The 7,551-nt window shown below is 41.0% G+C and overlaps 1 long non-coding RNA gene across 1 annotated transcript; it reads left to right on the forward strand.

Annotated features, from left to right (window-relative positions):
* The first annotated feature begins 374 nt into the window (after positions 1 to 374).
* Positions 375 to 7,298, forward strand: LOC140344063 (uncharacterized). Its single transcript, XR_011923474.1, has 3 exons — positions 375 to 534; positions 2,423 to 2,527; positions 6,466 to 7,298. It is a non-coding gene; the product is annotated as an uncharacterized lncRNA (long non-coding RNA).
* The last annotated feature ends 253 nt before the right edge of the window (positions 7,299 to 7,551 follow it).

Below are 7,551 nucleotides of genomic sequence, written 5' to 3' on the forward strand. Positions count from 1 at the left end.
CTAGACCTCAGTGTAACGCCCAGGTGGTTAAACAGCATTTATATAGCGCCGAGATATTACACAGCGCTGTACATTAAATAGGCACAGAAATACAAACTTTTAAGCAAATCAAGCTTTTCGTTTTTATTTTAATATTTAGCTGCTCTATGAATTTGTACAAAAAACATATAACGCAATGCAAACTGCAGTTAATGAATAACATCTGCCCTGGATCCAGATAACAAATCTGCAGAAACATCCTAGACACAGATTCCAATACGCTTAAACACGATGACTGTGCAAAAAAAAAAAAATGTATTTCCAGGTGTCCCTGTACCTGAGATGCCATAGTACCTGGTAAACAGGCTAATCATCATTCATTTGTTCCCTTTTCGCAGTCCCTCCCTCCTATATATGACACCTGACTCCCTTAACTAGACACCTGTCACCGCTTAGAGCCGCGCTGTCACTCGTACATTGCACTCCGACGTTTTGCAAGACCTGCTAATGCAGAGAGACACCAACTTGGCACAATGGTCTGATTAATCCTGAGAGGTAAGGGCGGCAGGATTCCCAGAGAACATGCCGTGTGTATTTATATCCCTCAACACCTTCACAACTATTTGCATATCTAGAACGAGAAGTATAGATCGCTGCAGACGTTTGCGCATCCATCATTTAAAGAGTTTGCGGAAGTTTCTGCAGAGCTTCTCGATTTCTCTGCCCCCCTTTCCAAACGCATAAATTTAACGTCTTGGCTTTTTGCTTTGATGCACTAAGTTAAATTAAAGACGGGAGCGGATACATTATGCATGGATCTGACATTTCCAGGTCCCATTGCTTAGTATAGGACGCCTTCGTCAATAGTCTGTCTCCGTCTGTAATCTTCTTTATTATCGTGTCATGAAAATTGGAGCGTCAGGATGGTCGGGGTATACAAAAGATCATTGCTGCTTGCACCATATAAAATATGCAGAAATGGCTTTGGGGTTCTAATCTTTTCTGAAAACGCGTCGGCTAACGAAGACGTAGATTAGGAACAATTAGGAACTCCATACTGAAGGGAATGTTTTATAATGAACCTTCAGGTTGAATCTTCTGTATTTATTCCAGGTGTCAAGGTTTTTCTTGCGTGTGCTGGGTTAACACACATGCGCATTTACAAAAATGGAACTTTCATTAAAAAAAAAAAAAAGACACTTACTTTTACAGGTGTAAAGCTGTTGATCCCTCCGCGTCCCTCCCGCACCGCCCCGTCGGCCTTCTTCTATGCGGCGAGGACTAGACACCGGGTGCCGCCATTGTCTTCCTCTTCTTATTACTGTGCAGGTGCCAGACTGGGTGACGTGCCTTCCTAAAAATGTAAACAAAACTTTGCATGCATGAGATCGGAACTTTTGTTTTTTACAGGAAACCCCCTCTGCGCATGCCTGAGATCGAGCATGCGCAGAAGGATCCCCCTCCTAAAATGCGTGGCACATGTATCCCAGGAGTCTTTAGGACTAATATAATACAATAGAATAAATATTATTTTAATTTTTTATTATACTATGACTATTGCATTACTATATTTATAGATATTAATATAATGTACATCTTTGCATTTTTAAATTTTTCACCAATCAGCTCAGCTTTAATTTTGGGCACAGCAGTTCGACCCCCCATACAGTGCTCATTCTAATCCATATTAAACCTAATACTCATTCAGCCTCCTAGTGACCAATCATCAAAAGTGCGTAACGGTGAAAATAGGGAATGCATGTATGAATGTTTTTTCGAATGGATTGACAGGTGAATGATACTCGGTGGCGGATTTAGCCAACAGTGGGCCACTGTGCAGAAATTACTTTCTCTGAACTCGCTTGGGGCCCCTGTTGGCTATGGAGTGTCCAGGGTCCTCAAGCAGTTGCACATGTTGCACCTCCCTATCTCTGCCCTATTTTGTAGTTCATTAAAAAAATGTATGAATCAATTTTACAATATTTCAATTTTTCTAATCAAATCCAATGTAAAGGGTATACATTTTGGATAAAGATGAGTGAATCTTGGATGAAAACTTGTTAATGGCCATGTGTCCTTGCAACAATAAAGGGGTCAATAGGAGAGGATGAAATGAAAAAGCTTGTGCCATGCTAGCATGATGCAGAGAAGGACTCCTACTCTCTGTAAGGAAGCAGTAACCTCTCTGTAGAGGTCAGACACTCCTCTCTGCTGAGTCATAGCTAGAGCTCTCCAGGTAGCAGGGAGTAAAAGCTTTGCTGATTGGATTTCCATTTCAGGAGTCAGACTTCTGCATAGAGACCACTGCTTCTAGAAAACTTTTCTAAGCATGCTGGCAGGGGACAGGCTTTTCTACTCATGATGTGGCTGCTTTCACCTCCTAGTGGTAAATTATACCAATATATCATATTTAGCTGTCTTATTGATTTGTATTCTTTTCCAGCTTGCAGCTATGTGGCAGAGAAAATCGGAGGCCTGTGTCGGAAGAAGGAAGAAGATGAACCTCCAGTCCCATTCTCCTGCCCAATAACAGCAAAGCAAAAATCCAGTAAGTAACTTTAGGAACAAATCTGAATATGCATCAACATAAATGTAAAGGGACAGGGCCGAGGACAGACAGGCTGGGGAGGGGGTAGGTGATGCTGAACATTCTCCATCCAGGAAATGAGGCAGACTTTGACTTGCTGCAGCTTCTAGTGTACATTATGGGACACTCACATTATGCAGTGAAAGTAGAGTAAGGCTTTTCAGGATAGGATCCATTCTATTAAGGTAAAGCGGAAGGGCAGATTTCATGTAGGGAGGGATGCGGGGTAAATTGAATAAAAGGAAGGCTGGGGAAAAGATTTGAATGAAGGGAAAACTGGCAAGGGAAGCAAGGGAAGGTCAGGGGACAGATTTAATAAATGGGGGGGGCTGGAAGGCAGTGGGCAGATTTGATAACAAGGAGGCTGGAGGGCAGATTTAATGAAGGTAAGGCTGGAGGGCAGATTTAATGAAAAGAAGCCTGGAGGGCAGATTTAATTAAAGGTGAGGTTGGAGGGCAGATTTGAGGCAGAAGAGACTGGAGGGCAAACTGAAAGGGAGACTTTAGGTCCACAATACTTGAAGGGGAGGTTTAAAAATTTCATGAAAGGGAGGCTGGAGGACAGATTTGATAACAATGAGGCTGGATGGCAGATTTAATGAAGGGAAGGCTGGAGGGCAGATTCGATGAAAAGAAGGCTGGAGGGCGAATTTAATGAGGGGAGAAGTGGAGTCTCGAGGGCAGATTTCATAACAATGAGGCTGGAGGGCAGATTTAATGAAGGTAAAGCTGGAGGGCAGATTCGATGAAAAGAAGGCTGGAGGGTGAATTTAATGAAGGGGAGACCGGAAGGTATATTTACTAAAGGTGAGGTTGGAGGGCAGATTTGAGGAAGGAGAGGCTGGAGGGCAAACTGAAAGGAAGACTGTAGCTCCACATTAATTGATGGGGATGTTGGAGAGCAGAGTTCATAAAAGGGAGGCTGGAAGGCAGATTTGATAACAATGAGGCTGGAGGGCAGATTTAATGAAGGGAAGTCTGGAGGGCAGATTCGATGAAAAGAAGGCTGGAGGGTGAATTTAATGAAGGGGAGATGGGAAGAGAGATTTACTAAAGATTAGGTTGGAGGGCAGATTTGAGGAAGAAGAGGCTGGAGGGCAAACTGAAAGGGAGACTGTAGGTCCACATTAATTGAAGGGGAGGTTGAAGGGCAGAGTTCATGAAAGGGAGGCTGGAAGGCAGATTTGATAACAATGAGGCTGGAGGGCAAATTTAATGAAGGGAATTCTGGAGGGCAGATTCGATGAAAAGAAGGCTGGAGGGAAGATTTAATGAAGGGAGATCGGAAGGCAGATTTACTAAAGGTGAGGTTGGAGGACAGATTTGAGGAAGAAGAGGCTGGCGCGCAAACTTAAAGGAAGACTGGAGGTCCACATTAATTGAAGGGCAGATTTGATGAAAAAGAGACTGGAGGGCAAAAAAAATTAAGGAAAACCAGAGGGTGGGTTTACCAAATATAAGTCTGGGGCAGATTTAAACATATAGAAGGGATAAAGGTTTCCATTTTTCTGGCTATGACTTTATACCACCTGACTGAACTAAATGTCCATTTATACGTCTTACATGAACACCGGAGATTACTTAGCAAGGAATGTTTGTTGATATTTTCCATCCCAATGTCCAACAATTCTCAATCACATCTCCTTTCCAAACTTGTACCCCCGCCATATTATCAGATCATGATCCGGTGCTCTGCCCATTGGTTGATCGTTTACTTTCACTGAGCAAGCAGAAAAAAAAGTGAAAGTAAACAATAATTACAAAGTACATTTCTTTCTTCTGAGGATACTTTGTTATCGGAGTCTGAGGTGTCAGTTGCAAGCTTCTTATAATCATCCGTCAATGTCACACAGAGACTCTGCAGAGACCATCCTGATAGAGCTCATTAATTCCAAGGCTTTTCATAGGCAAGGGAAGTATCTAAGTATAGACCATCTCCATAACCTTGTTTTTGGATTTTGTAACTGTACTCTGAAGACCTCCTTATATATTTCTATCGTAATCATTTTAATAATTAAGCAAAGCTATGGAACTGATTATATGGTCGAAAAACAGCAATTAAATATTCAAACTCAACCTAATGAAAAAGTGATGATGGGGGTTGTAGTGTGTCTACATGGATCACATGACTATGTTGCCGATTCAATATTCTAATGTTGGACGAATCAGCTTCCCATAGGTATGCTATTGGTCACAATTTTCTAAGCCAGGTCCTTTCCATTGCACGATGCCTACACGGGGTCAGATCTTTGCAAAGGTCATGGACAGGTTATTATTAGATTGGCGTAAAAGCCGAACTGGGGATGGGGATATGGTAAACTGTTTCCCAGTCTCAAAAAACAATTCCCATGCCAAAAATGGAAACTTTTTTGCATTTGTAGGCTTATAAAAAAATCAGGGCAATGCAAATTATCAAAAGGTAGAACACACTGGGCCTGGTTTATCAAAGCTCCCCCAAGACTGGAGAAGTTAGACTATCATGGGAGAACCTGTGTGATCCAGCACACCTGGAATATATCTGGATAATAATAGGAATCTCTTTTTTTAAGAAATCTATTCCAGGTTTGCTGGATGACCTAGGTTCTCTCATGATAGTCTATCTTCTTCAGTCGTGAAGAGCTTTAATAATTCAGACTCACTAAGTCAAGATTTAGTTCTGTTCCAATCCTTTTGTTGAGGTTCCACCTTGAAATTTTGTCACGACACAAGTCCAAATTGTAGAAAGGGACAACCAATGTCCCTTCTGCAATGAGTAATCTTACTGGACTGATTGCCAACAGCTGTCAAAATTAGGGATACCTGGCAATGCGGCTTCTCTTTTGGGTGATGGCACTGAACGCACCCCGGCACACCTGTGCAGGAATTATGTTATCCCAGCTTGGCCAATCAAGTAGGCCAAATATCAGGATGTAATAGAAAAGAGAATGGGGGCACCCCCATTGGAACGGGACAGGTGAATATCTTCAGGGTTCAGTTCCACTTTAATACCATTCAATGTGTTTTGGGAGTTCAAAGGGTTCCCCATCACCACAGCTTGGTATAAGTCATAATGGCTGATAAAACTTATCTTATATCTTGAAGGTCATTTTTTTTGATTGTCCCAGATGATGGATCGTTGGTTCCTATAGCCCAAATGGGGCCCTGAGCAAAATATAATTAAATTAAGTTTCTTTTTTAGAATGTCTTGCTGGAAATCTTGAAAGAAGATGAGTTATTGTTGTTTTTGCCTGTTCTGTACTTATAAGTTAGCTCTGTTGTTAGATCTACTGGACACTTCAGGCGAAGGATTAGTTACCAACGGCTCAAAGAGGTTCTTATGTATTTATTAGTAGAACACATCACATCACAATTAATTTATAATGCTGAAATGTAAGGGCTTAACAGGGTCCTTAAGCATTATGATTTCTTAGTTGCAATATCACCCTTAGAAAGGGACCCGGTGAGACCCCAAAATATTGGCTTTGTCCTGAGACGTTCCATTATTGAACATGTGAGAACCTCCTTAAAGTGCTGAAGGCTTCTTATTCTTTTTCTACAATAATATATTATCATTGTATTATCGTGCATTGCAGTTACATAAAGCACCAAACACATCTGCCCCTATGTTGTAGCAATGGGAAGAGGGGGACTACGGTGTTAACACACCCAATCATGTAGGTTGACCACAACGTTCTTCCAAAGATTTAGTATAGTGAATTTTGTAACCCTAAGACAAGAAATGTGTTAGTGGATCACCAGGTGAAAAAAGAAACCAAAAAACAAAAATGGCCACCACATCTAAGGTCCTGTAAGCTAAAATAAATTACATTTTTGTTGTTTAGTTTAGATGCACCTTAAGGAAGACTCTTTGTAGTCATTACATTGATCTCCATCTAAACTGCATTCTATTTATCTTGCAGATGTAGCCCCAGAACAGATAACAACAGTGAATACAGAAATCCAAAAGCAAAATGTCCCAAAAGAAAATCCACCAGACAAGCAATGCAGATCCTGAGGGTAGTGGGACCCGGTCCATGTGGCTGGGACAGAAGAACACCTGCGCCTCCGAAATTTGCATCCCTACTCTTTAATCTCCATCCCTTCTTGAAGCCTAGAACCAGGTGGCTTTGCAAAATTTCCATTTCCAGCATTGGCAACGGTGCCTGTTGCTCCATTTTTAGAACTTTAGGTTACCTTTTTCGACCTTTTCAGTTTGAAATTCAACAACGCTGCTAGAGACGTCAATTAATCCCATGTCACTGGTGAGATAATGATCGTTGTCTTCAAGATATTTCAAGACATTTTCTCTTTATAACAAGTTTGCCGAAATAGAAGAGAACCTAAAGTAAAGGACAAGATTGTTATCTCACCAGTACTGATAGCAGAAACTTCTAGAATTGAGGTTTCATCTGCTGTATACATTAACTTTTTTTTTTTACCTTTATAGCTTTTATTGTATACAGCAGGTAAATGACATAAAATACAATATCATTCTTACAACAATGAAAGAGGAAAAAAGAGAGCATGGAGGCAACCTTGCATATTCTGGCAACTAACAGGAAAAGACAAGTATTTTGTCAACACCGCCACTGGGGTTAATTGTGGGACACTGGCAGTACAGAGATGGATGACAGCCGCATCCAAAACCTCCTTCCCAGGAGGAAGATGTTGCTTGAAATTAACCTGTGCTGTTGACCTCAATGAAAAAGATCCTGTGTTTAATCACAGTCTTTAATAAAATAAATCAATCAGACCTTGACAGCTTCTGTTCTTTTCTTACTTTGCTGAAAAACAATTAAACACATCCTCAATGCTTGAGTAGAAGACCGGTACGTATCGTCTTGCTCTTCCTTTAGGTATTAAAGGAACACAGTGATAGATTTTGGTTTGGAAAAGAAATGAAAGAAAACCAGAGACAATATGGTAAGGTGGGATTTTTAATTAGGTTGAATAAACCTTAAATAAAGAACTGTCCATCTCTTGAAGAAGATCTTCAAAGTATTTTG

This window comes from Pyxicephalus adspersus, chromosome Z (genome assembly GCF_032062135.1).
Source record: "Pyxicephalus adspersus chromosome Z, UCB_Pads_2.0, whole genome shotgun sequence".
Classification (NCBI taxonomy): domain Eukaryota; kingdom Metazoa; phylum Chordata; class Amphibia; order Anura; family Pyxicephalidae; genus Pyxicephalus; species Pyxicephalus adspersus.